The sequence below is a fragment of the Nicotiana tabacum genome, chromosome 18 (assembly GCF_000715075.1).
Source record: "Nicotiana tabacum cultivar K326 chromosome 18, ASM71507v2, whole genome shotgun sequence".
Taxonomy (NCBI): domain Eukaryota; kingdom Viridiplantae; phylum Streptophyta; class Magnoliopsida; order Solanales; family Solanaceae; genus Nicotiana; species Nicotiana tabacum.
In genome coordinates this window covers 144000197-144009969 of record NC_134097.1, presented here as the reverse complement: position 1 = coordinate 144009969, position 9773 = coordinate 144000197, and positions in this window count along the sequence as shown.

Genomic DNA, 9773 nt, shown 5'->3' with positions numbered 1-9773 from the left:
AATATTGGCATAATTATTTGATTTTAAAACATTTTGAACATATGCGCATTTTATCTTTAAAAACCGCTTTTATTTATTTTAAAGAAGATTTAACGTCGTCTAAAACATGTCTTTGGACCGCGCCACATGAAATGCATCCGCAATCCGAAACACATTTTATTCAACGTTATTATGATTTGGATTTGGGTCACATGAAATGCACACCCAAGTTTAGGAAGGTAATATTATTAAAATAACGCGCCTAAAGCAACTACGCATTTTTAACTTTGTGAGGGACATGGAGAATTTGCTAAATGGAACGCCTCGAGTTCTAAGGATTTAAAAGAAATAATTAAATGAGGGCCACGCATTTGAGATTTTATTTTGCGCGGCGCACCTCGATTCCAATTTTAAGGAAACTAGTTGCTTAGAGAAAAACCTAAAAGAACTCGAAATGCCTTTATGCTAAAGCTCAACTTAGTTAGTTACCCCTAGGCATTTTATTTAACAAGCAATTATCTAAAGAAACGTTACTTCCTCAACAGCTAATCAGATGAAGGAGCCTAGGCCGACGGAGCAAAACAAACCCACACGGTATAAAAAAAAATAACCAGTTCTTACAAGTTTTTTCCAACTTAGGCCCAAGGTGAGCCCAATCCTCAAAGCACAAAATCAAGGACTCAAGACGCACAACACGAGTCCGAAGAGGGTCGTTCTTGCTGGGCCAACTTAAGCCCAGATTTCAGAAATCTACTGTTAGTATCAGCGTAAATGCAGATTCAAACGAAAGATGCCATCGAATTAACATCTTCACTTCTGAATTTTAATCATTCAAGCACATATTAACTAATTGACCATTATGCAAGTTAAATGTCATATTCATGCATAACCAATATTAAATCATCAACCTGCCTTCACGCTTAGAAACAATCTTGACCATTCTTTTTTTTACATGAACTTCACACAGGCTACTACTTTACATTCTTAAACTCAATCAAGTTATTCTCAACACTTCCAGAATAAAAAACAAACTGGCATACACATTACTAAGACTTCAAAACTACATTCAAACTCTCAACCACATGGATTCATTCCTTCAACAAATGAAAATAGGAAGGGAAAACTGAAGATAAACATATAATTGCTGCATGACTTTCTTTACTACCCAAATCTAGCATGATGTCCAACTTTCAGGAATTCAGCTTCGACTTTCACAATACATGGTTATCAAAGCAAATGTAATACAAACTTTGGCACTAGATATTGGATTGATAGCAGAAACATTAGATGATTTTCAGAAAATCAAAGGATTCAGAGAAAAAGGAGAAGAAAATTGAGCTAAACTATGAACGACAAATTAATGATGAACTTCAAAATTCCACTTCCCATTTTACTCTTCAAATCAAGCATCACATTATACAAGTTTCTCGAGCAGGTACTTGGAAATTGAAAGGAAAAAGAAGTGAGGGAGTAGTCTAGATCAGCAGCTAGCTCAATCAAAAGGGAGCAACAACAGAGTCAGTTGAAAGAAACCAGCAATGGAACAATGTTTCCCCAGCAAAATCCAAACCCAGACTTTTAAGCATTCAATACATTTTCCAACCAGAATATAAACTGTGAAATTTCCGTGGTTTTGAACTAAAATCTAAGGATTAGAGGAACAAAATCAAGCAGAATTTCCATAGTTTTCCAAAGAAACTGAAGAAGATTTGAGATTATTTCAGAATTCTAAAAACCAACCGTTTTGTTTTCAGGACCTTTTTTCTCTCTCCCCTCTGCCTTGAATGCCAAGTTAGAGGTGCCTTTAAAGGCAAGGCATTAGGGCAGCCTAAAGTATTCAGTTTTTGCACCTTACCTCTTTTGAAATTCTCCTTTTTGCTTAGACCTCCTTAGTATAAAATTCAGAATTTTAGATTAATCCCTACCCCAGCTTCCTAGAAGCTTCCTTAGGCAGTTATTTGCATAAGATTCCCCAAAATACCCTTTAAACCTCTGAAAACTACCCCTCCAACCCAAGTATAGGTCACACTGATCCGACTCAAATTGGTAGGGGTCTGCAAACCCAAATTAAATCCCCACTTGGGCTTTCTGATTTTCGGAGTCTAATTAAAATTCATCAGGGATTCCCAACTCGAAAGACTGACCAAAATTTCCCTACAAGAAAACCCGGAACCTCTTCTTTAAAATGCAATCAAGCAAAGACAAAGATGAATGAGCTAATTAATAGAAAATCGACTAAATTAAGACCTAATTAAGTGATTTAACGAACCAGAAACTTAACCTGTTTAACAAACTAAAAATGTCACAAAAATGGAATTCATGAAGAAAAAGAGAGAAAAGAGAAAAATAACGAACGGAAGAACAAACTTGGACTCAGAAGATAAATTGAATTTTCAACCAAATTATTAAAATAAAACTAGTTTTAAGAAAGGGAAAGATGAGGATGACAGAAAGGAAACCGGAGAGGGAAAGAGACTCACCAAATCGAACCTCGATATCGGACGGGGACAAAGATCTTAGCCAAACTTATGTCAATCCCTTGTTCTTTATCAAGAACAACTGAACGACATCAGTTTCGCCGAGTCCAAACCTCAGAGTTTGAAAGAATAGTGCTCCCCGAACGTGCATGCTACCAGGCTCGATGAAAAATGACTTTGAACTTTTTGGGGGTTGAACTTGGATTCAAAATTCGCGGAGCTCCAGGCAGATTTGAAGGAAAGTAGTTGTGGATTTGGTATAAGGGGATCATGGGGGTTGTAGGGTGTTAGTTTGGGGCGGTTTGGGAATAGCTCCGCCGGCGACAAACGGTGGAAATTTGGGCGGCGGCGCTAGGGTTTCGGTTAGGGACGATGAGGTTTGGGAAATGAGAAGGGGGGAAGGATTCAGATAATATTATACTAATCAAAACCCACTTCCAGACCGTTAGATCAAATGTAATCAACGGCCTAGATCGCAGGGTCATTAAAATGGGGTCGTTTGGATAAATGGAGGGAAATCGGACCGGATCAGGGTCGGAATGGGCTGGTTTTGGACGTGTATTAGAGAATTGAATTGAGCTTGTGGTATTTATGATTAAGAAGGCCCAAAATCTGAATTTTCCACTTCCTTTCCCTTTCTAATTATTTCAAAATTCTTTTTCTTTTTCTCAAAATTTAAATAAAACCTAAACTAAATCCTAAATCAAGTTAATCCTACCACATTGAATTAATTGACTTTAACTAATAATTAACACAATTTATTTAAAAACCAAATTAAAGGAAAGACTACCAAAATTCAAAATTAAAATTAAAAAAAATGCAAACTAAACTATTTTTGTGATTGTTTTTTCATTTTTATAAAACAACTAATTAATTAATTAATCCTAAAATGTTAAATTAAATCCTAAATGCAAATGCACATATTTTGTATTTTTTATTAATTAAATAAAATGAACACGCACAGACAAAATGCAAACAATTAATCAAAAATACTAAAAAAAATCTACGAATTTGTAAATAATGGGAAAATTATTTTGTTTTGAATTTGTGGGAGTAGTTCATATAGGGCAAAAATCACGTGCTCACATATGCATCTCAACAACCCAGTACTCGATTGCTTTAAATGGGGGACTATATGGATGTATTGAGGGGAGAAGGGGATTACGACAGGGAGATCCTATATTGCCTCTTCTTTTTGTGATATGTATGGAATACTTCACAAGAATTATGCAATGGGTAGCTACACTAGATGGATTTGCATTTCATGCAAAGTGCAAAAGTTTGAAGTTAAATCATCTATGCTTCGTAAATGATGCTTTAATGTTCTGTAAAGGTGAGTATCAAAGTATAATTCTTATGCTGAGAGGTTTGCAAACATTCTCTAATACATCTGGGATAAGTACTAATGCTGGAAAGTCTAATGTATATAGTGTAAACATGGATAGACAATGTTTAGAAGGTATATGTAAAATAATGGGGTACAAGCAGGGGACGTTGCCATTCAAATACTTAGGGGTTCCAATAGCTTCAAGGAAACTGAAAGTAGGAGATTGTGAAGTGTTGGTTGACAAACTCGGTACAAAAATCCATTCATGGGGATCGAAAAACTTGTCATATGCAGGAAAGGTCCAATTGATCAACTCGGTGCTGATAAATATACATTCATATTGGGCAACAATATTCATTGTACCAAAGAAGGTACTTAAAGACATTACGGCGATATGTAGGAGCTACTTATAGGCTGGGAAAGTCACATCTAATAAGGTGCCACTGGTTGCCTAGGACCTTGTTTGTAGACCAAAAAGAGAAGGAGGACTGGGAATTAGGGAGTGCATAATATGGAATGAAGCTGCTATAGCTAAGTATGTATGGCACATCGCAAACAAAGAAGACACTTTGTGGGTTAAATGGATTAACCATATCTATCTCAAATGAGACAACTGGTGACAATATAATCCCCCACAAGATAGCTGCTGGTACTGGAGGAGAATTTGTTCTATACGTGATACATATGCAACATGTTATATAGAAAATGGATGGCAAACAAAGACAGGAAAATACACAATTAAGAGTGGCTACCACTGGAAAACAAGAAGGCTGGAACAATGGTCTTGGAGCAGAGGGGTGTGGAAAAAAATGAATACTCCTAAAAATAGCTTCATCTGCTGGCTTGCAATGCAAAGGAAACTACTGACAAAAGACAGAACATTGAGAATGAAAATTACTGAGGACGGTGATTGTATGCTATGTGAAGGAAAAACAGAATCAATCGACCACCTATTCTTTGAATGCACATTCTCTAAGATGTGCTTAGCTGAAGTGCTCAAATGGCTTGGGATGAACATTAAGAATACAGAGGTGACAGGGATATGGAGAAGGATGACAATAATAGCAAAAGGAAAAATAGGAAGATCATTCACACAGGCAGTGTTGGCAGCAGTCATCTATCACATATGAAAAGCTAGAAATAAAGCAATTTGGATGAAAAAAGTGTCAAGACCACAAGCTATACTGGAGCAGATACAATATGCATGCAAAATAGATGTTTGGAAGCTGTACAGAAGAAGAAGATCAAGAAAGAGATAAGCTAGATCGAGAAACTATATAGATAGATAGATAGATATGAAATGTATAGGAACATATAGATAGATTGGAATATAGCTGAGGTATAGAAATGGCAGAAAGGATAGAGGAAAGAATGGTGTGAAATCTGTATGTTTGTTTTGGGATGATTGAATAAAGATTTATTTTCCACCAAAAAAATTGATTAAAGTTGACTTTGGTCAACATTCTTGATAAACGGACCCGGACCCATGATCGGACGGTCCCTTAGGATCCGTAGTAAAATATGGGACTTGGGCATATGCCCGGAATCGAATTCCGAGGTCCCAAACTCGAGAAAAGAATTTTTTAAAAAAAATTATTTGCTGGAAAATATAAAGGCGTTTAGAAGTGAAATAATGCATTCTCTTGATAGTATGGGACCCGTATTTTGGTTCCGAAGCCCGGTGTAGGTTTAAAATAATAATTTAGTCAAATCTGTGAAGTTTAGTAAGAATCAGAGTTCATTTGGTATAAATCGGACCTTTATTTGAGAAAAAATATAAATTGTGATGTTCTTAAGGAATTTCATAAATCTGAGGTTTAATTCGTAGTTGTCGATGTTATTTTAATAATTTGATTGCACGAGAATGTCTATATGATGTTTTTAGACTTGCGTGCATATTTAGTTTGGAGCCCCGAGGGCTCGGATGAGTTTTGGATAGGCTACGGGGTGAATTGGACATAGGAAATTTCAGTTGGTATCTGGTATTTTTGCCCAAGCTTCGCAAAATGCGAAGTTCTCAGGCTTGGGAATGCGACCCAGGGGTCGCAAATGCGAGCATTGGGTGGGAATTGCGAAGTATGCCCATCGCAAATGCGATGTTTTCCTTCGCAATTGCGAAGATAACAGGATTCAAAATGGGTTCGCAATTGCGACATCTGAGACCTGCTAAATGAGATTTTTGACGGGATTTCATCCATTTTTCAAACTCTTTCAAACCCTAAACTCTCTTGGGCGATTTTCTGAAGAAAAATTCTTCTCCAAATCATTAGTAAGTAATTTGTAACTTGTTTTCTTCAATCTATAACATCTTTTTACATGGGTTCATTTCAAAATCAAGGATTTTTCATGGGAAATTGCGTGTTTATGGGTAGAAGTTAGGATTTTCAAATTTTGGGGATTTGGACCTCGATTTGGGGTCCGATTTCAAAACTAATTACATATTTGAGTTTGTGAGCGAATGGGTGATCGGATTTTGGTTCGAACTTCGAGTTTTGACCAAGCTGGCCCAGGGTCGATTTTTGACATTTTGGGAAAAACAATGGGAAACCTTTTTTCATGCATTAGAATTGGTTTATTTAGCATATGGTAATGTTATTAAGTACATTGTGACTAGATTCATGCGAATTGGAAGTGGAATCGATGGGTATAGCGGTAGTTGAGGCTTAATTTGTCCGTGGAATCGAGGTAAGTATTTGGCCTAACCTTAGCTTGAGGGAATAGGAGTTGTGGTCTTATTTGCTATGTGTTAAGTGTTAAGTACGACATATAGGTGTGGTGACGAGTATCTATACATTGATGTCAAGCATGCCTGTGAGTCTTATACTATGATTGTTGTGACTCCGTTATATATTGTCCATGCTTAATATGATGATTATAAATGTTGAACAAGGCTTATGAAAGTATTCTTGGTAATTGACCATTGTTGAGCATTTGCTCAAGTTGAGACTTATGTTGTGAAGGGATGGTGGAAACGAGATGAGATATATTGTTGATTCCCTTGCCGGAATGTTATTGTTATGATATTGTTTCCCTTGTCGGGATGTTATCGTTTATGATATTATTTCCCTTGCCGAGATGTTATTGCTTATGATATTGTTTGTTCCCCTTGCCGGGATATTATTGTTATACTATTGTTCTCTTGCTGGGATTCTTTGTGATTGATGTTGATTTGTATATTGTGATCAGGTTGCACGCCGCAACAATATTATATGGGATCGGGTTGCACGCCACAACAAGGAGTAATAAGGGTGGACAGGTGGGGTGGGGTTGCACGCCGCAACATTATTATATGATTGGGATTGGGTTGCACGCTGCAACATTATTATATGATTGGGATTGGGTTGCACGCCGCAATAGTATTATATGGTTAGGATCGGGTTGCATGCCGCAAAAGGAAAGAATAAAAGTGAATATTGATTCTTATGGTGAGAACGAGAGTAAAATCACGAAGGGTGATGCCGTGCACTTGTTACTGTTTTCCTTATTCTTGCTGATATGAAATTATGGTGTCCGTTATGCTTCTCTACTGAAATTCTGTTAGTACTTGCTATTCCCCGTAGCATGTTCCCCCTTCTCATCTTTAACTGCTAGTTCCTGTTATCATTATTTGTCGTATATAATATAACTGCATAGGTTTATTTGGTAGTGTTGTCCTAGCCTCGTTATTACTTTGCCGAGGTTAGGCTCGACATTTACCAGCACATGGGGTCGGTTGTGCTGATACTATACCTTGCACTGTGTGTAGCTCCCGATGCTGAAGCATTTGGACCACAATGAGGTTGATGCCTTCAGTCAAGCGGAATCCCGAGGTAGTCCTGCAGATGTCCGCAGACCTTAGCGTCCCCTTCTATCCTATTTCCTTCTGTTCTTACTTATTCAGAGACAGACATGTATTTTTCTTTGTTCAGGCCCTATTTGTAGTTTTCTTAGATAGTCCATGACATTGTGACACCAGTTCTGGATGGAGTTGTAGTTTGTATTTTGTACCAGTATTTAGTTAAATTGTTGAATTTCGTCTTACGCACTTTTTATTCTGTTGTTGATCATATGTTAACTTGTGAAATTGTTAAAAGATAAGGAAAAAATGGTAATAAAATCTATAATTGTCGGCTTGCCTAGCTTTCACTAGTAGGTGCCATCACGACTCTCGAGGGTGAAAAATTCTGGTCGTGACAGCATTTGACCATGCCAAGCGATAGTCTCGGAGAGAAACCCTCGAGGAGCTGCATGATCGCGGCTTCGATCTCTCAGCTGATATTGAAAAGGCAAAGACTTTGGAAGAAGAGGCCACTGCTTTGCTTTTTGATGACGAGGATTCAGCTAGTGGCTCCGATAGTGGAGGAGACGAAGATGAAGTCCCCGAGGATGAGGCTCTCGAAGATGCAGCTACCGAAGATGTGGCACCAGAGTAGTTTTAAGTTTCTTTATTTTGTTTTTGTGTAAGGACCCCTCGTGGGTATTGTAAATATTTTTTGCAAACATCTCTTTTAGAAATACAAAAAGACCGCTTTGTTTCAGCTTTGGCTTTGTGTTGAATCTTATTTTGTCCTCGTTTGTGGAAAATTCAATTGCACAACTCAAATGATCAGTCCGAGAATTGGTTTGGACTTAGAACATAATAAACCCTTAGGTTTTTATTGATCAATGTAATACCCCTTAAAGTTTTAGTTAATCCTCAAGCTAAGCTTAAATCAATTTGATGCAAGCTCGGAATAATGAGACTCTAGAGTCCGAGTTGAGTGAGAACGAGGTCTCAAACTCTATATGTTTTGGCCTTTAAGCTCTTTTAAGTTGGCCCTTAAGCTCTTATATATCGGCCTTAGTATCTTTAAGTTAGGCCGATTCGGCCTCTAAAGTGGCTATAATTTTCTCACTTTTTGGCTAAAAGACTTAGTGAAAATTTTTGTATGCCTTAGCATGTGTTTTTTGTACCAGTTGGATTTTTCAAAGGTTCGATCGATTGGAACCTCATTTATAACTTTTTTGTGTATACATAATCGAATACCTCTTGAGCTTTTTTCAAAGGATGATGTTATCGAAGCCTCTAAATTATTCGAGGGTTGATTTTATCGAAATCCTTTATCTTTGCTTTTGCCGAGGGTAGCCTAATTTAACCGGTTTTTCAAAGTGTTTGAAGGCCTTTAAATTATGGCGGAAGCCGGACACCTCCAAGCCGTATTATTTCAGTCGTAGCTTTTTTGTATGACCATAGTCTTTAATATGGCCTTAGCCTTTAATATGGTCATAGTCTTTAATGCGGTCGTAGCCTTTGGGGATGTCTTTTGGACTTGTTTCCTGATAACCTTCCGAACTTGTTCGGAAGGTTAGTCCCCGAGTATGTTGGTCTTGGCCTTTCTATCGATAGGTTGCCTCTTTGAGGTCTTATGAGTTCGAGTTTTTGATGACTCGGATGCGTTAACTGTTGATGATAGTCCCCGAGTATCCGGGGGTGCATTTGTGTTCTGGCTCTTGAGCCGTTTCCTATAGGATTATAAGTGTAGAGATCATTTAATAGTAGACTTTTTCGAGACACAAAGTGTTTTTGATATAAACAAAATGCTTCTTCAGATAATTGATACATGCATACATGTTTTGTCGACGAGGCTCGACTATTCTATATGGACATTGTTCATCTGACCGTTTGTCCCATTACAAAGTTCTCCTATCGAGGACCTCCGAGGGTGATGCCCCCCAGTATTCGAGGTTGATTAAAAAGAAACCTTGGATACTATTGAGTTCTCCTTAGGTAGCATATAGTTGTTGCCTCGTTAGAAACCTCAAAGGTAAAACCCATTTTGGACAAAATCCTATCTAAGGGAAAAAGAGTGCAACGCATGCTTTAAAACCTAAGGCCTTCGTGTAAAAAGGTGCCTTCGATACCTTCGATCGAAAACCTGCAATGGGTTAGTTTTAAATTCAATTGTACCGAAAGAGAAAGTCATACCTTAGCAATAGTATCGTTTGAGTAACGATATGTTCCAATTGTTTGG